This window comes from Macaca nemestrina, chromosome 9 (genome assembly GCF_043159975.1).
Source record: "Macaca nemestrina isolate mMacNem1 chromosome 9, mMacNem.hap1, whole genome shotgun sequence".
Lineage (NCBI taxonomy): Eukaryota > Metazoa > Chordata > Mammalia > Primates > Cercopithecidae > Macaca > Macaca nemestrina.
The window spans coordinates 135,867,678-135,886,922 of NC_092133.1; the positions used below are offsets into that span (position 1 = coordinate 135,867,678).

At 48.4% G+C, this 19,245-nt stretch overlaps 1 long non-coding RNA gene across 3 annotated transcripts; it reads right to left on the reverse strand.

Annotated features, from left to right (window-relative positions):
* Window positions 1-574: 574 nt before the first annotated feature.
* Window positions 575-7,869, reverse strand: LOC105494344 (uncharacterized). Of its 3 annotated transcripts, XR_011608305.1 has the most exons (5): window positions 7,730-7,869; window positions 6,517-6,618; window positions 2,438-2,605; window positions 1,313-1,674; window positions 575-946 (listed from the first exon to the last, which is right to left on the reverse strand). It is a non-coding gene; the product is annotated as an uncharacterized lncRNA (long non-coding RNA). The 3 variants fall into 3 exon arrangements; XR_011608306.1 differs by lacking the exon at window positions 2,438-2,605; XR_011608307.1 differs by lacking the exons at window positions 575-946; window positions 1,313-1,674; window positions 2,438-2,605 and adding an exon at window positions 5,832-6,151.
* Between the last annotated feature and the right edge of the window lie 11,376 nt (window positions 7,870-19,245).

Below are 19,245 nucleotides of genomic sequence, written 5' to 3' on the forward strand. Positions count from 1 at the left end.
AGGGCGGGGACCCAGGGAGGGGGCATCGGTCACCAAGGCGGCGACAGTTGTCTCCTTGGCCCGGGCATTAACTGTACCTCAACTAGGCCGGAGGGGCCACATGCGTCTTCCTCCAAGCTCCCCTCTCCGGCTTCTCGTCCTCATTTTCCTGCCCCTCCTCTCTTCCCCGCCTTTGGCTCGCCTTCCAGGGAAAAGCCCTTTTTTTCCCTTAGAACCTGGAACCCGCAACAGCACCCTCTGAGACCCAAGGCGGGCTCTCCTGTCTCTCCTCCGTCCCCCGGGCCACCCGGGCCCTGATCGCCGGCGACCCTCTCTCCGCCTGTTTCCCGTCGGTCTGGCGGCCTCGCTCCCCGTTCCTTTTCTGCTGACGCGGGCACTTGCTTTTCTCGGGTCTAAAGTGACTCCTTGGTGAGGGGTTGTGAAATCTGTTGGCCTACACACATCTCCCCATCACCCCAATTCTACCTTTAAGGGAAGACGCCTTGATGGAAGGAAATTTAGCTGCCAAAGAGACTCAGGCTTTAAAAAGAAAATCCAAAGAGCTTAATAAAAATACAGCTGTTTTCCAATTTAATGGTCAGACAGGGGCAAATGCTGCCAGCTGGACATTTCTTGCTGTCTTGACGGGCTTGGGGTGGAAATCCTACTGATTAGGGTGAGGTATTCCAGGAGAGTTGGGACAGGTTTGAGGGTGGGGAGGAAGTGGGGGAGGAAGGAGAGAATTTACTCTGAGAAGGAAGCAAAGTGAGAGAAATCGTCCCCGGTCAGTAGCTCGGTCGGACTTCCTGGGCAGTAGGGCTGAAGATTTATTTCTGACGAGTGGACATTTGGCCAGGCACACGGCAAAGATACTGCCTTAATGAAGCCCCAAGTCGCTTCCTGAATTTTAAAAGCTACCACTCTGGCTCACTGATTCGTGGCTCTGGTTTCTGTGTGTGTAAATATACTTGGGGGTGACAGAGGACAAGAAGAGAAGAAAGAGTAAATGGCATTATGTATACAGGGACAACTGTCTATAGCTTACACACTAGGGAGCAATGGAGGCCGGTTGCTCAGAGCCCACCCTAACCTAAAATGCCTGAGGGGACAGGGGTGGCTTTGCTCCTAGGTTTTAGGACTTTTTGGAGGGAACCTTTTCACCGAAAAGTTTCTGAGTGGGGTGCATGCCTACAGTCCCAGCCCAGGCACGGATCCATTCACAGCCACACACAGACACGAACACCCACTGCTGGTCACCTCTTCCTCGCACCCCATGATCCTGCACCCTGCTTCAGGCCTCCCTGGCTCCATTGACCCTCGCTGAAGCACCTACCACCAGTCTTTTAGCCTTTTGTCCCCAGGCGTTCATGCTTCTCAGAGGGAGATTCAGAGCTGAACCAGCTAGCCAGATGGACCAGAACCCTGGCCCTGGAGACACAGCTTGGCTTTGGGACTCTTCCTGAAGGCAAACACCTCATCCTAATTGGCATCGGCGCCAGCCACTTTCAATCCTGTGGTACATCCTGCAAGTTTTATCAGACCACATTTCTAGAAGCTAAGGCATTTGATTGGATTTTAAATATAAAGGGAAGTCACCGGACATGTGGAGGTAGAAGATGGATCAGTAAATGACTGATAGATAATAGAAACAGCATGTTCAGATCTCCACGATGGCCACGTAGATATGAAGTTTACCTGTTGGATAAAGAAAAAGGAGATTCCATAGGAAGAGGTAATCAGTGGCAGAATCTCCAATCTTCCTAAGAAAGTGCGGCCACATAGAGTAGCTCTATGTGGAGCTGCAGAACCAACATATTTATTCATCCAGGTTTCCAAATCTTGTTTCTTTTCTCTAAAACACGTATTTTTCTTTCTGCCCATCAGTATTCAGAGTCACCCTCCCTCTTCAATTGTTCTACCTTCCTACAAATACTCAGATTGGTTTAGTTCTTTAAAGTGCACTCTGCCACACGACAGCACACACCACCGGGTATGAAAGTTCTAATCTTCCAATTCCACTCATTGAGATTTATTTTATTATAAATATGCGTGGGGTGGGAATTGAGAGGGCATAAAGGAGGTATCACATGGGAACAATCCAGTTTTCTGCTTCTCCTTATAAAAGAACATTTTTGTTAAACTCAACTTTCAGAACCGTGACTACCACTACATTTCCGGGACCAAGAACTGCAGCCTGGGTGGGGCGGGTGGGGCGGGTGGGGCGCGGCGGAGGGGGTTGTTGGGGGGGGCTAGGTGGTCTGGAACTATGGACGTCGCAAATGAAAGTTTCAAAAGCAGTGACTGGAAATTTAAAAAAAAAAAAAAATCAGACCTTTTCCACCCAGGCGCCCTAAATAAATAGCCCCGTTTGCAAATTCCTATCAATTATTACGTGATGGGAAAAAATCCTATCTGAAAATAAAGCACGTGGACGTGGAGAATTTTAATTAAATCTTACTGTGGATATAATAACATGGAAGTGATTTTTCATTCGGCGCTTGCCTGCTCACCAGTGTTTTATGGCGTTTTCTTGCCTCTGACTTTATTTTAAAATATTAGACGAGGTGGAGAATTATAAACGACTCTTTCCTTATCTGTGCTGCTCACATATCCAGGATCAGAGGAGCTGATTAAGAAAGAAGTCAGAGGCAACGTTGGATTCATAATGATTTGGAATAATGAATCCTTATCTCTGCTTTCCAGATTATCTGCCTTTCAGCTCCCAATGTTTTGTTACATGGGATAATTTATTGCATCTAATACATCACAATGAATCTGATGGTAGAAAGTGATGGCCCATGTTGTGAAAAGGGGGCCCTTATTTTTTATCCTGGGGCAATGAAACTGCTTTTTGCAGTTTTTAATTGGGAAAATATAAGGTAGATCTGATAAAAAAAAAAAAAAAAAAAAAAAAGAGCTGGGTATAATCTTGCCTGCTCGTGCTTTACCACGCTGCTCTTTAATTAGTGTGTCAATTTCAGGCTGAAATTAACAAGATCGACCTGAAACCAGTGCTTAGTTTCTCCCCAGCGTGGAGATCCTAATTTTTAACATAATTTATTTTTATGAAAAAGGAGATAATTAATCATAAACACTGACTAAAGCACAGGGCCAAGTTAAGATAAAATGCCATTTGCATCTTTATATAGAAATATACCAATAATGTTAATTTTTCTGAGATTTTCTCTCTCCTCACCAGAGCTCGCCCCCCACAACAACCCCACCCTAACTGCTGCCCACTCCAGCCCTATTCCAAGTAAACAAGAAAAAAAAAAATCAATTCCTGGTTCCTCTCCATGTTTATCGCTCATTTTTATAAGAATATGCGTGTGTGTGTGTGTGTGTGAGATAGATAGATAGATAGATAGATAGATAGATAGATAGATAGATCTACAGCTGTCCTGGCTTTGTCTATTAACACAAGCAGAATACATAGGTTTCCTCTAATTAGATCTCAAGGGTGAGAGGGTGCTCCTAGACCCCACCCCACATCTACCCTCATCAACTTCCCTCCATTTTAGAGTTAGAGGGAAGAGGGCACATATCTCATTTAAAGGTTAATTAGGACCAATAATAGGCATTTTAGTTTCTTTTGTCTTTTACCCTAACGCCAAAGGAACAAAAGCCACCTCAACGCAACAGGCTTTACTCGCTGCTTCTTGCAGGAAGGATTTCAGAATCCAAGGCTGTACGAGGAGTGTCCTCCCAACCACTGACAGCACCAGAATCTCTCGGCTTCAGGAAGTGGAAGGGGCAGGAGTCATTGGTAATTTGCTCTTTAAGCTTTTTGTGCCTGTTGATTACTTTCTGGTTGCTTGGATTAAACAATCGTTGCAAATATGCAAACCACTGAGAGGAGATTCATACATATTCGTTCTCCAATTGTTCCTCTTGACGTCAGATCATAATTTCCTGGTAATTGGACAGCTTGCACCGAATAATGCTCGTCTGAAATTCTCCCCGTTTCCCTAAGTTGCAGCAGATTTTGTACTGGGAGATGGGAGGATGACTTCTTTTTTTTTTTTTTAAGAATTATTTTCTGTTCACGGTAGTTCCCATTGTCTCCCTTCTCCCCCATACTTAAGAATATTTATTCCTGAAGTGTGAGGATCTGGAGTTTATTTCCTGGGAGTGTAATTTCCCAGATAGTTCTTGAGTAGTTTGAAGAAGGTTGACATGGGCCAGTAAAGATGGAAGAAATGGGTCTGATTGGGGCAGAGGCAGGGGTGAGGTTCCATAGAGCAAAGCACCCTGTCCTCCCTCTGCTTGGATCCAAAAGAGCAGCCTGGAGTGGTCACACCCGTCAGCCACGCAGTTTTCCTCCCCTGGGGTAACCCAGGGTTCTCATTTAAGTAACTCCTGAGTTGAGTTCAAGTCTCAACTCCTGACCCTGTCCTACACTCTCAAGCTAAGTAGGCAGCCAAATAATTATCAATTTCTTAAAAAAAAAAAAAAAAAAAAGCTTGAATCTTGATCATAAAGATATTTCAGGTTTTAGGTGGTGGTAGAGGGAGACCCAGAAAATATCCTAGATTTCCTGGACTTCAGACTTCAGATTCCAATTCTGTATTCAATAATGTGTGACTTCCCTCTTCTTCCTCTCTCTTCTTTTCTCCCTTTCCCCTCTCCCTTTTCCTCCCTTCCTCTCTTCCCTTTCTTTATGACACATCACTCCAAGAATTTCAAGTATCAATTATAAGTAATATTAATTTCTCAGCCCAACCAGTGAAGTGCGGATGATCTGATAGGAGCATAAAAACGGTGCTTCCCTAGATGAAACAGACCAGTGGAGCCTACTGGGCCGTTTCCCATGCCCAGATGAACATTCAATTTTCCGGCATTATCTCCGCACTTAAACTCGCTTTCTCCATTTCTGTGCCAAGATAAATTTGCATAATATTTGCAGCTGTAATTAGCTGATGAGCATCTCCCAGCCTCCCCCTTTTGTTTCCCCCTGCATTTGGTCTTCCATTGATGCTACGTTTGATCTTTAATATCACAGGATTCCCGATAGAGGATTGCATATCTTATCTTCTCTGCTCCAAAATCTTTTAAGAAGGAGAGAGAAACGGAGAGAGGGGGCTTGGGGGAAAAGCGTGAGTGAAGAGAACGAAGCTTCTACTAATCAGAGTTTGGAAAGATTACATTGGAAGAAGCTATGGGGAGTGACAGGACAAATAAGATAAATGGAAAAGGAGGGTGGAGTGGGGATGGGAGAGGCTGGACCAGCCTCTTGGAATGGGAGAGCCTGGGATAAACATGTTATTACTTAGAGACTACGGGATTGGGGTTAGGGGCGATTGGGAGTAGGGACTGGACAGTGGACGGATGAGGGTGTGGGAAGTGGGGTTTGTGGCCAGCCTCAACTGCGGGGCCTGCCTCCCTTTCTGGAGAAGCATAACTGCCACGCTCTGAGTGAGACGTCTCTGTCCTTTGCTCCCTTTAAGCAGAAACTGGAACTTTTGAAACCAGGTGACTACCTTATCTGCTCATCTGTTTGTCTCTCGTTAATAGAGAGCCCTGCACTCTTGAATTCCTAATATGCTACGGACACTTTCATTCTCTCCAGCCCAGTTAAAAGCAATAACCACCCCCCACCCAAAAAAAAAAAGTAGGAGAAGAGAAAAATAAAAATGATACAAGAAACTGAAGAAGAGCAGGCAGTGAGTCGGTGGCAGATGAATGGGGTCGCCTCCAGGAGCGGAGCAAAACCAGGAGAGGTTCCCCCACTGCCCCCTCCCCGCGGCCCCGGCTGCGGCCGGATTGTCATTGTTGTTTTCTTATTTTTCTCCAGATCGGTAGTTTTTCGGACTTGGGTGGCGCCTGGTAGGAGGGGAAGGAGCATTGGAGGAGCCACTGGTTGGATTAGTATTTGTGGGAATGCGGAGGGGGAGAGGGAGAGAGGAAAGGAAAGAGGGAGAAGGAGGAAAAAAAGAAGACAAGAAAGAGTCGATTTTCATGCCAATCATTGGAACAAATAGCTAACATTTAACGTTTACACCCGCACTGGCGGCGCCCTGGCGCTCCGCGGACCCGGAGCCGGGCTAAAATGTCCCGAAAGCCTTTGGAGAAAACGAGTTTCCAGCTATCAGGTTCTCCCCGTCTCCCCCCTTTCAAGAGGCTTCGGTTTCAGGCTGGACTTGTCCAATGTCTGCGTTACCGCTGCGAGCTCCTAAATGAGTGTCAAGGAGGCAAATATCAAATAGCGCCGGGGTCAGGGCGATTGAGTTAACCATTGGGGCCTCAGGACTGGAAACCTGTGTGAGACTCCGCGGGGAAGGGGAGGCGGCGGAGGGAGGATGAAGGAATAAATGAATGAATGAATGAATGAAGTGGCAGAGGGGAGCGCTGGACACCCAGAGAAGAGGGTGGCCTGAGCCACAAGCCAGCCCCCTTCTCCAGCCCTGGCCCCTCCCCGGGCAAACTTAAGGCTCTCAGTTTGAGAAAAGTTTCCTTAAAACTTTTGCTGTCTTTTAAATAGGGCCAATTTTCTAAACCGAAGTTTAGAAACCGAAGTTTAGAAAATTGGGCTCTAACCTCGTCCCTGTCCATGGGTGGTTAGTCATTTCGTCATCTCCAGGCCTCAGTTTCCCCATCTGCTAATGGAGGGAATTGACAAGAAAATGGCGAGGTCTCGTCCTGTTGGGAAAAAGAGCAGGCTGTGGGCTTTGGGCAAACAGGGAGTGCGGGTTCTGCTATCCCGACCCCTGTCAACCTGGGCACCTGGTGCCACCCCCAGCCTGGCCCTTGGGGCCGGCCAGAAACCCGGGCAGAGAGAGCCACGGAGCTTCCCCACCTCCAGCCGAACCCCAGTGCTCAGCAGCTGGGACCCAGTGGTTATCCCGGGGTCACCCCCCAGGGAGGCCCCCGTTCTCCTATTCCAGCAGACCCAGGTCCTTATGCGTCCCTTCCAGAGTCTTGTGCTTCTCAGGTATTTCCAAAAGAGAATCATCTCTCTCTTTTTTTTGGGGGGGGGGCTGGAAAAGGGGTACACCCTCTCCAGGGGTAGGTGTGGGGGGGAAGCGGATTGAGGTTTATGTCAAAATTCCTGACTCAAGCGCCAGAGCGGAAGTAAGAGCGGACTCAGCCTCTGCGCGGAGGGGGTCACTGAGCCTCACCACAGGCGTGTTTGAAATCGATTAACCAAAACCCGCTTCTTCGCGCCGTAAGGTCTTTTTTTTCTTTATTGTTGAGACCCCCATGTCACGTGTGCAAGGTCTGCGTGCTTGGGCGTGTGTGTGTTTGGCGGGGGCGGTTGTGTTGCAACCTGGGGGAGGGGTGTGCACCAGGTTCGATGTATTTCCCCAGCGCTGAGCGGAACATCAAGACAACCAAGGCAGGGGACACCTACAGGGTTTGCTGCCAAGGACAGGCCGCTCACTGTCCTGCCTCATCCCCTCTCCCCGCACCTTCCGCGCCCCCGGGGCGCAGCTCCGGGTCCCTTTGGGGCCGAGCAACGGGCGCGTGCCCCGCAGTTGGATGCCGGGGAGGACTCGGGCTGCGGAACAGAGATCCCCCCCGAGGCAGGAGGTACGGCAGGGAGGGACCGAGAGGGGCGCAAGAGCGAGGCGAGGTGCCCAGATGTGCTGGGCTGGGGTGGGGGCACCTGTCTCCTTAAATACCCCTCCTTTTTGTGATCCCTTCCCTCCCTCAGTGTAATTCTCAATGATAGTCATGAAGAATAATCACGATGATACTTTCCCCTTCTTTCTCAAATTAAAAAAAGAGAGAGAGGGAAAAAAATACGCACCCAACTCCACTACCATGCAGGTTCCGGAGAAATTCTCAAATAGAGCAGTGTAATTTCTCAGTTGATTTTGATTGACACACTGTCCCTGGGATCATGTGTTAATCCCTTCTTCACTCAAGCCTTTTCATAACTCATTTCTCTCTTGCTAGATGGGGACTCTGATGGTTACCGAGGCAACGATGATAGCACTAAGCTATTTCCCTCTCTGCAAGGAGACCATTATTCCGCATGCATAGGCCATTTGCAACAGAGGTCGTCACAAAGTCATCCACGACACAGCACACGTTTATTAAACTTTTATTCGCTTTTTTTCCCCAACACAGAAACTAGTTTGCACTTGTACGGGGGCGGGGGGTATCGTTGTCCTGTTCTGTGTTGGTAAGGATCGCCCTGAGTGTCACGGTCATTGACACAGCGACACGGCAGGCGCAAAGGCCACCAGTCTCTCCACTGCCCGATCCGCCCGTCGGGGTCGTCTCTGACCACCTCGGGATGGCTGGGACCTTCAGGACGAGAAGAAGCGGTGGCCACGTCTGTAGGCAGAAGGGACCCTGGCTTCCAGGCCTCGCCACCTCTGTTGCGCGGGACTTGGTGACCCACGCCCCTTTCCTGGCGTACCTTCTGAAATAAAGCCTTTTGTCCCACTTCCTCAGAGCCCCCCCCCCCCACCAACCCTCCCGCAACGCCGCTTTTCCCGTTCCCTGCTTCGGATCTGCCGCCCCCCCACCCCCAACCCCCGCCGACGCCAAGCCCTCCTCGGGCGCCCGCGGACGCCAGACCGGGTCCCCAGGCGCCACCAGGCCGCGCTGGCAGCCCTGGCTCCGCAGAAAGCCACCTGCCGGGAGCGCGAGGTTCTTAGGTTTCTTCCCCCAGTTTGTCCAGGAAACAGGGCCTGCTGGTGGGGGCAGGTTCCTGGGAAGTGGATGGATGTGGTCCTCGGCTTCTCTGCGGAGGGTTGGGGCGGGAGGGTGTGTGTGTGTGGTGGGGGGGGGGGTCCCCGGAACATCTGGGGACAGTCAACCAAGAGCTTGCCAAGAGGCCAGTCTGAAAGCGAACATGGCAGACTCGATTCCCGGCCTGCAAGGCCACCAAAACCAAAGGGCAGTTATGAACATAGGCCACTGGTGACCAAGGCCCCTATTTCCCCTCCAGCTTTCCTCAGTCGCCCACACTCCCTTTTCAATTTCTTCCCTTCCACACCCTCCGCCGCCCCCGTCTTTGTTTTTTTATGGGAGCAGGGGGCCTCCTGGGGCTCTGGGGCCAAGCCCAGGCCCCTCCCGCCTCTGTGAACTTGACCCGGGAGGGTCCCCTTCGTGCCAGCCCCCCGCCCCCAGGGACGGCCTTCGACGCCGCTGCAGCCCCGGAGCGCCCTGCTGTCTCGTCGTCTCGCAGCTAGGGGCACGACCTCTCCGGACCACTCCGGTCGCTTGTCTGCGTGCCACCCGCGAGCCAGGACCAAGCCGCAGAGCTGGCTGAGGCTCCGCAGACACCGGCTGGGACTGGAGCTGGGCTGATCTAGACGTGTGGCGCGGTAGAGATGCGAACTGGGCTCCTAGGTGACAGGTGGAAGGACTCCTGAGAGCTCCAGGGATCAGCCTCCTGCCCAAGCCCGGGACTGTCCGTCACCTGGGCTGTGGTGACCCTGCAGGCGGAGGGGATGCCACGTGCACAGGGCGATCCCATCCTGGTCCTACCCTAAGAGTTTGGGAACCCTGAGTTCCTCCATAGAAACGTAGTCGCCTGCCAGCTGGGAACTCAGAAGAGCTGGGGGTAGATCCCCAGGGCCTCCTTCGCGGCGCCCCACCCCAGAGGCAGTGGCCTAGAGCCGGCGAGTTGGGAGGAAAAGGGAGGAGGCGAGCCTTGTCCTGGGAGTCAGCAGGCTGCTCTCCTTCCCACATCTACAACCGTTCCCAGGAAAATAAACCAGAAAACAACGCATCGCCTTGGGGTGCCGGCGTCTAGAGCCTCCAGACCAGGGCGGAGAGAGCAGAGGGGTGGTGCTGGCTGCACTGGTTGGCGCAGGGACTAGTGGGGTGTGTTGGTGTCTGACCCAGCTTTTTTAAAAGAAGCCCCCAAGCCCTTGGAGTGCGGGTTGGGAACTGGATGTGGGGCTAGGAGGAAACAGAAAGAGTGGGCTGCTGGGGTTCCGAGGGTCAAAGCAATGCCAAATTCCTCACTGCTTTTGACAAAGCCTAAGTCAGAGGGTCTGGCTACCTGGGCCTGGGTGAGGGTGGCCTTTGGAGAGAAGCCACAGATCTAGGAGGGTGTTGGAGTGCCCCCACCGTGCTTTCCAGTGGAATTTAAGTTTACAGGTAAATGGAGGTAAAACTATAATTTTTTATTTTATTTATTTTATTTTATTTTATTTTATTTTATTTTATTTTATTTTTTTGAAATGGAGTTTCACTCTTATCGCCCAGGCTGGAGTGCAATGGTACAATCTTGGTTCACCACAACCTCCACTTTCCTGGTTCAAGCAAATGTCCTGTCTCAGCCTCCTAAGTAGCTGGGATTACAGGCTCATGCCACCACACCCGGCTAATTTTTGTGTTTTTAGTAGAGACAGGGTTTCATCATATTGGTCAGGCTGGTCTCACACTCCTGACCTCAGGTGGTCCACCCGCCTCTGCCTCTCAAAGTGCTGGGATTACAGGTGTGAGCCACCGCACCCAGGCCAAAATAGAAATATTAGGACTCTGGTCACCTGAAGTATTTCTTGTCAGCTTTAGATCTGATCAATCTGCGTTTTGTGGGGTTTTTTGTTAGTGTGTCTTGTTTTGGTTTGTTTGAGACAGGGTCTTGCTCTGTTACTCAGGCTGGAATCCAGTGGCGCAATCATGGCTCACTGCAGCCTCAACCTCCTGGGCTCAAGCAATTCTCTCACCTCAGCTTCTTGAGTAGTTGGGACTTACAGGTATACGCCACCAAGACCCGGCTAATATTTTTTATTTTTAACATTTTTTTGTAGCGATGGGGTCTTGCTATGTTGCCCAGGCTCATGTTGAACTCCTGGCCTCAGCCTACGGAAGTGCTGGGATTACAGACAGGACCCACCACTCTTGGCCTGAGATGAATGGCTTCGATGCAGGTCTCTCCTCTGTTAATAGACTCATGACAGAAAACATGTCTGGCTTTCAGCTAAATGAGAAGATTTCAGCTCTCTCTCCTCCCATGTGCACCAAAGAAAGTAGCAAAGTGCTGGGATTACAGTGTGAGCCACTGTGCCAGGATCCTTCACCAAACTGAGTCATCATCTCAGGGGAAACCAAACTGATGGAAATCCTGTCTTACAAGAAAAGACCACCCAATTACTGGAAGCTTAGGCTCTTGCACCAAAGGGCGTAATATTATATATATATATACATATATACATATATATATATATATATATATATATAGTTTGTTTGTTTGTTTGTTTGTTTGTGATGGAGTCTCACTCTGTCATCCAGGCTGGGTGCAGTGGCACAATCTCAGCTCACTGCAACCTCTGCCTCCTGGGTTCAAGCGATTCTCCTGCCTCAGCCTCACCACCACGCCTGGCTAATTTTTGTGTTTTTAGTACAGACAGGGTTTTGCCATGCTAGCCAGGCTGGTCTCAAACTCTTGACCTCAGGCGATTCACCTGCCTTGGCTTCCCAAAGTGCTGGGATTACAGGCATGAGCTACCATGCTCGGCCAATCATATTATTATAGAATGACAGTAACTGCATTCATCATAAACTAAGTAGGTTACAAGCATCATCTCACCCAATACGAGAAACATCCTCTAAGACAGGTGGATCTCGCCCCCGACCCCTGCCCTTGCATTTTTTTTTTTTTTTTTTTTTTTTACAAGTGACACAGTCTCTGTGTCCACAGCCCCAGCTCTCACCACCACTCCTTGGATTTCCTTCTTTCCTTCCAGCAGATCTCAGTGTACACCTAGGCGTATGAGTAGATTCAAGAGCGCGGATATCTATTCATTCATGATCCTCTCCTTCCTTCATGATGGTGTTCAATAGGCCCCCTGCCAAGCTCTGAGACTACCAAGTAGGCAACTTTCTCTGTCCTCAAGATGCCCCCCAGGTAGAGTGGCGAGAAAGACAAATAGATCAATAACTATGTGAGAAGTCTGGCCCAATGATGTGTGAGCCCAGAGAGAGAGTGGCAGGAGGTGCCCTCAAATGTTCCACCAAAGGGGCAAGAGTGGTCTGGCCTACAGAGGAGGCCAAGGAGCTTACAGAGCACAGCAGGGACAAAGAGGGTTCCAGGAGGGAAAAGAAAGGGGCAGTGGCACAGGGCAGAAGAAGGGAGAGTGTGGCAGACCCTAAGAATGTGGTGTGCCCTGAGTAGAGGACAAGTGAGGGAGGCAGATCCGTGCCACGGTGATTTACTTCATAAGTCAAGCAAAGTGCCTTTATCCTGTGGGCTGTGGGGACCCAGGGATGGGCTTTATGCAGAAGAGCAGCATGCTCAGAATGAGTTAAGGAGGTAGAGATTCTAGGGCAGGTGCAGTGGCTCACACCTGTAATCCCAGTGCTTTGGGAGGCCAAGGAGGGAGGATTGCTTGAGCCCAGGAGTTTGAGAACAGCCTGGGAAACACACCAAGGTCCCATCTCTATGAAAAATTTAAAAATCAGCCAGGTACATGGCATGTGCCTGTAGTACTAGCTACTAGCTGCTAGGGAGGCTGAGGTGGGAGGATTCCTTGAGTCCAGAAGTCTGAGGCTGCAGTGAGCTGTGATTGTGCCATTGCACTCCAGCCTGGGCAACAGCGCGAGACCCTGTTTCTGAAAAAGAACTTATACATTCTCGATGCCATTCTGGGAACTAGCGTCTGCCCTTCCCTCATCCACACACCCAGTGTTTGTCTTGGTGTTTCAAATTTTGTAAAACTATACGTGGTAACATTGTTTTTCGCAGAATGCTTCATGACACCGAGGCTGTGTTTCTCTGGGTTTTTTCGAGAAGACCGCATGGTCCTATGGGGTTGTGTATGTGTGATGAGAAGAACAGTCCTGCTCATTGACTTTGTTTCAAAGTCACAGACTTGCCTGGACCAAACTTACCCTGACAGTTTCCCTATGGCAAGGGGGACAAAGTAAAGCCCAGAAGGTGGGCAGAGACGCCACCTGGGAAACCACACCACCAGGCACCTGTCCGTGATGGGAGAGAGAAAAGAGGGCAGCGCGCTCTCATGAATATATGGCAGGTATCTACAAACCCTCCAGCTAATTGATGAGCTCTCTATATATCATCCTAGATAAAGGGCCACTATGCAGTAAATGCTGATGTTTAGAACATCCTGATAGGGCTTTGTTAACAAGAAGATAACAGAAGAGCAAGATATGTTTGTTTAGCTGCCTATAGATAAACCCAATAGGTCTTTGTTAACTTTTCATGACTGATGGCAACCACTAACCATGATAAATACTCCTGGAATGGTGAACTTTATTTAAAGGGCTAGAAAGGGGGCCTATGATTTTAGCTTTTCTGAATGAGGAAGAAGTATTTTCTGAGTGTGACTATACATGTTCTTGTTCACCAACATCTGCTTTTCTGTTAATACTTTTATTTTTATTATTTTTTTTGAAACTTGATTTCTTTGTGTCACCCAGGCTGGAGTGTAGTGGTGCGATCACTGCTCACTGCAGCCTCGACCTCCTGGGCTCAAGCCATCCTCCCACCTCAGCCTCCTGAATAGCGGGGACTACAGGCATTCACCACCATGCCTGGCTACTTTTTAATTTTTTTGTAGAGACAATCTTTCTACATTGCTTAGGCTGGTCTTGAACTCATGGGTTCAAGGGATCCTCCTGCCTTGACCTCCCAAAGTGCTGGGATTACAGGTGTGAGCCACTGCATCCAGCCTCTCTTAATAATTTTAAACCATCAGCTGAACCTCTGAACCAGACTGGCCCTTGATGCTTTTTCAGGGTATGCTATGTTCCCATCACATGGAACCTGAGCCGGTTTAAGAATGGCATTTTATAAACAAGTCTTCAAAGGATTGGCAGCACCTTGAGAAATTAATGCAAATGTTTTTCTAGCAACTGGAAACAGGTATAAATATAAAAATATGCTTTTTAACATTTGTGAGGCATATGCGAGCCAGAGGTGCTTGTCCCTGCAATGTGTGGGAAGTGAAGTCTTACCCCAAACGGATTGCTGATTTTTTTTTTTTTTTTTTTTTTTTTGAGATGGAGTCTTGCTTTGTCACCCAGGTTGGAGTGCAGTGGCATGATCTTGGCTCACTGCAACCTCCGTCTCCTGGGTTCAGGCGATTCTTCTGCCTCAGCCTCCCGAGTAGCTGGGATTACAGGCAGGCCCCACCACGCCCGACTAATTTTTGTATTTTTATTTATTTATTTATTATTTTTTATTTTTTATTTTTTTTTTTTTTTTGAGACGGAGTCTCGCTCTGTCGCCCAGGCTGGAGTGCGGTGGCCGGATCTCAGCTCACTGCAAGCTCCGCCTCCCGGGTTTACGCCATTCTCCTGCCTCAGCCTCCAGAGTAGCTGGGACTACAGGCGCCCGCCACCTCACCCGGCTAGTTTTTCGTATTTTTTAGTAGAGACGGGGTTTCACCGGATTAGCCAAAATGGTCTCGATCTCCTGACCTCGTGATCCGCCCGTCTCGGCCTCCCAAAGTGCTGGGATTACAGGCTTGAGCCACCGCGCCCGGCTAATTTTTGTATTTTTAGTAAAGACGGGGTTTCACCATGCTGGCCAGGCTGGTCTTGAACACCTGACTTTGTGATCCGCCGGTCTCAGACTCCCAAAGTGCTAGGATTACAGGCGTGAGCCACCGGGCCTGGCCCAATTTTTGTATTTTTAGTAGAGACAGGATTTCACCATATTGGTCAGGCTGGTCTTGAACTCCTGACCTCAAGTGATCCACCCACTTCAGCCTCCCAAAGTGCTGGGATTACAGGCGTGAGCCACCATGCCCGGCCCCGATTGCTGATTAAAGATTGATTTTTAAAAGCTGAGGAGAGGTGGGGCACGATGGCTCACACCTGTAATCACAGCACTCTGGGAGGCTGAGGTGGGCAGATCACTTGAGGTCAGGAGTTCGAAAACAGCTGGCCAACATGGTGAGCCCTCATTTCTACTAAAAATACAAAAATTAGCTGGGTATGGCGGTAGGTGCCTGTAATCCCAGTTACTCAGGAGGCTGAGGCAGGAGAATTGCTTGAACCTGAGAGGCAGAGGTTGCAAGAGGCCAAGGTTGCACCACTGCACTCCAGCCTGGGCAACGGAGTGAGACTCTGTCAAAAAAAAAAAAAAAAAAAAAAAAAAAGGCTGAGGAGGTAAGTCGTTTGTTTATTTTGTTGTTGCTGTTTGAAAATGATGTCTACTAAGACATGTCATTCCTTTAATGAGATAGAGTGACCGAGTGAGAGGCCTGCTATGCCCAGAACCTCCCCAGAATGAGTCTCAGAGCACAGTGGAGCCAGCTGTTCCATGAATCCAGTTACGAAGAGAGCAAACTTCTGTGCTGTCGAAAAACGTATTAAGACACTGTTATCTTTAACACCATCTTTTAAAAGACGGCAATCATTTTTAGTAAAAACATCATTTGAATTTTATCTTTGCTAAAACACTCTGGAGGAGGGAGGGGTTTGACCCGACCTTATAATCTTCCTGAACCTGCAGACTAATCAATTTTGATGGAAGAAGTGATTACTGGGCCTCTGAAGTTAACCAGATTTGCCACCAGTAAATGGAGGTCCTGGGTGAAATGATGTTTTAGTTAATAAAAAGAATATTAAAATAAATTCATTCTTTTTTTTTTTTTTTTTTTTTTTTTTTTTGAGACAGAGTTTCATTCTTGTTACCCAGGCTGGAGTGCAATGGTGCAATCTTGGCTCACTGCAACCTCCACCTCCCAGGTTCAAGCGATTCTCCTGCCTCAGCCTTCCAAGTAGCTGGGATTACAGGCTCCCGCCACCATGCCCAGCTAATTTTTGTATTTTTAGTAGAGACGGGGTTCACCATGTTGGCCAGGCTGGTCTCGAACTCCTGACCTTGTAATCCGCCCACCTCGGCCTCCCGGAAGTGCTGGGATTACCATACCCGGCCAATAAATTCATTCTTAATGTTGAAAAATGTCTACTCCCAAAGCCACAGGTTAAATACGTTCTAAAGTACTAGGAAAAGGGTGTGTGTGTGTGTGTGTGTGTGTTTAAATGTGTCACAAATTAGCGGGGTGTGGTAGCACGCACCTGTAACCCCAGCTACTCAGGAGGCTGAGGCAGGAGAATCGCTTGAAGCCGGGAGGTGGAGGTTGCAGTAAGCTGAGATCGCACCCCTGCACTCCAGCCTGAGTGACAGAGAGAGACTCTGCCTCAAAAAAAAAAAATAAATAAATAAATGAAAAAGTGCCACAAATAAGAAAGAGCTATTGTAATTCAGTTTCCTTTTTGGTTCTCAGAGAAAACTCCAGTTTGAGCCGTTCTTCTGTGGGGCAGCTTAGTCCTAAAAGCATCAGGTTTGACTTCCTAGACTCACTGGAACCACAAGTTCACCTCCCAGAGGGGCTGGGCTCGACCCTTTCTTCTTCCTATGCAATAATAGCATGGAAACCAGCTTATCTCTGTGGCCAACTTTCAGGAAAGGCCTTGAAAACAGAGACGAGGGCGGACCTTGGTGACCACGTGGAGCTTCCCATGACAGTGGGAGTTCGCTGCAGGGGTGACTGGAACTATTGGGGCCGGGCGGCAACTAGCCGCACTGATGGCAAGAGATACCTCAACTCGGCTTTTTCATAGAAGTCCATTTAAAAGGCCGTGCTAGGCTGCCGAGGGGAGCCGGCTCCACTTACCTTGTGTAGAGCCATTGGGTGGTTCCATCAGATTAGGTGTGAGAGGGTGGGGGAATTGGGAACGTTGACTTTCATGGCCAGGATTGGGCGGTATTTCTAAAGTGCCTTCCTGTCTTAGCACTCTCTGTTTTCTGTCCCTGGTTCGTGGGTTGGCTCCGGTAGGACACAATTAATAGCTTATTTGGGGTGTTTGATTTTTGGTTTTGGTTTTGTTTTTTTGGCTCAAAGATCTGTCGTCCTCACCTGAGTCTAAAAATTGCTGAAATTCTGGCATGGTTTTGGAAACCTTGTGCCGTTTCTTTGCATAAAACTGGTTCCACTCGCCTTCACACACCGTTTGCCTAATTTTGACATCACTCCTCTTGATATGAAAGGTCAGCTTTTCTTGTGGGGGGGAAAAAAAAATCAGACAATGCCAGTGGAGACAAGCAGAAAACTGTGTAAAGGTGTGTTTGCTTTAGCGACATGGGCTGTCCCCACACCAGAGCAGTGACTGAAGGGAAGAGGGGAGGGACTCAACTGGGCCTTTTTTGAGTTTTGCTCCAAGACTTTTAATTTTTCCTCTGATGTTTGAGCACTAACGAAACGCGATGAAGAACTTAATGAAAATTATGAGCACACTCTTATCAACCACACCCTTGTTTCTGAGTGCATGATACATACTGTAAATGATAGACATGTCGGCTGGGCGCGGTGGCTCACATCTGTAATCCCAGCACTTTGGGAGGCTGAGGTGGGTGGATAACCTGAGGTCAGGAGTTCGAGACCAGCCTGGCCAACATGGTGAAACCATGTCTCTACTAAAAATATAAAAATTAGCCAGGCCTTGGGGCACGCACCTATAATCCCAGCTACTCAGGAGGCTGAGGCAGGAGAATTGCTTGAACCTGGGAGGTGGAGGTTACAGTGAGCTGAGATCGTGCCATTGCACTCCAGCCCGGGTGACAGAGCCAGAGACTCTGTCTCTAAAAAAAAAAAAAAAAAAAAAATTATAGCCATGTCAAGTGACTTCTGTATCTGGAAACTACACAACTGCAAAAATTTCCCATAAATGTATAGAATATGAAGGGATGTCAGCTATATTGGGTGATTCCATTCTGCATTTGTACACAAACATCTTTCATATGAATCCATATACACAAACTTAGGTATGCTTCTGCAAGACAGAGTGGGCACGTGTCAGACATCGCTGTTACTTGGGAAAGAGGGTGAATCACCCCTTATGGCATAAATACCATCTTCTGAATTCAGCCAAAATTCCTACTGCATTAAATTACTGTATTGTCTGTGACTATACACTGAAACACGGGGCTCGCTTTGTTGTGTAGTCTGGTAATTTGAAGCTCTCAAGCAGGTTTTGCTATTTTGTAATCCAAAGGCAGACCTTCTATATTGTTTTTAGTGATTTGCAACAAAGTTTATTGACAATGATTTGCACATAAAAACATTTGGGAAAATAACTAGCCATTCAAGAAGCGGAGTAGATGTTGAAAAAGGGCTAAATTACCTCCTAAATGCTAGAAACAGCGTGGAAGCAGCTGAGATGCCCGTAGCTTCAGTGTGCATATAGGAACAGGTCAATCTATGTTCACATTAATGATTAAATCAAGGCGATAGAGAATTTTCACTACCATTGGATACAAATCACTGACAACTGATATTTTGTATATAAGTGTAGGTTCCTGGATACATAATATAGAGAATTGTCACTAACATTGGATACAAACCACTGACAACTGATATTTTGTATATAAGTGCAGGCTCCTGGATACATAAAATACACACTTAATGAAAAGTTGTTAGTAAGTTGAAAATGTCACACGATCTGTCCATTTCTCTTCTTTCATTTTATTGACAATAAACCAATAGAAACGCCTCTGTCCTGTTTTGCCCAGCCTTTTGTAATTAAAGAGACAAGCCAGGGTGGAGGAATTTTGGTAAACGCCTTTGCTCCCCCAGCGGCTCTTGGTCATTCCACTTCCACTGGCAAGACAGCCATTTCTACAGCTGGAGACATTTCCTTCTCCTGCTCCTGTTTTTACCTTCTGCTCTTGCAAGAGGTAACCAACCTGGGAAGGACGGTGTATGTGCCCCCTTTTTGGAACCTCATTTTCTTCTCTCTCTCTCTGTCTCCCTCCCTCCCCACTGGCCCCCTCTTTCTTTCTTTTTTAAGACAGGGTCTTGTTCTGTGGCCCAGGCTGGAGTGCAGTGGTATGATCATGGTTCACTGCAGCCCCAAACTCCTGGGCTCAAGTGCCTCTCCTGCCTCAACCTCTCCAGCTGGGACTATAGGTGTGCACCACCACGCTGGGTAAGTTTTTTGTTTTTTTGTAGAGACAGGGGCTTGCCATGTTGCCCAGGCTGGTCTTGAACTCTTGGGCTCAAATGATCCTCCCACCTCGGCCTCACCAAGTCCTGGGATTATAGGGGTGAGCCACCGCACCTGACCCTTATTTCTCTTTTGACTTTAAGCCTATTCTTTAATTCAACCAAATTCACATTTTAAAAACCTTGAGAGTAAGTTGATTCTGTGGTTCCATTCACACCACACGCTTATCCCGTCATCTCTTGATTCCAGTTGTAACAGGCATTGGAGTTCACTAGCCCTGACACAGAACTGATTTATTTATAAGTTTTCAAATCTCAAAACACAGAATGTTACAGCTACAAGAGCATGGAGATCTCATGTGACCTCTTGGTTTCGAAATGT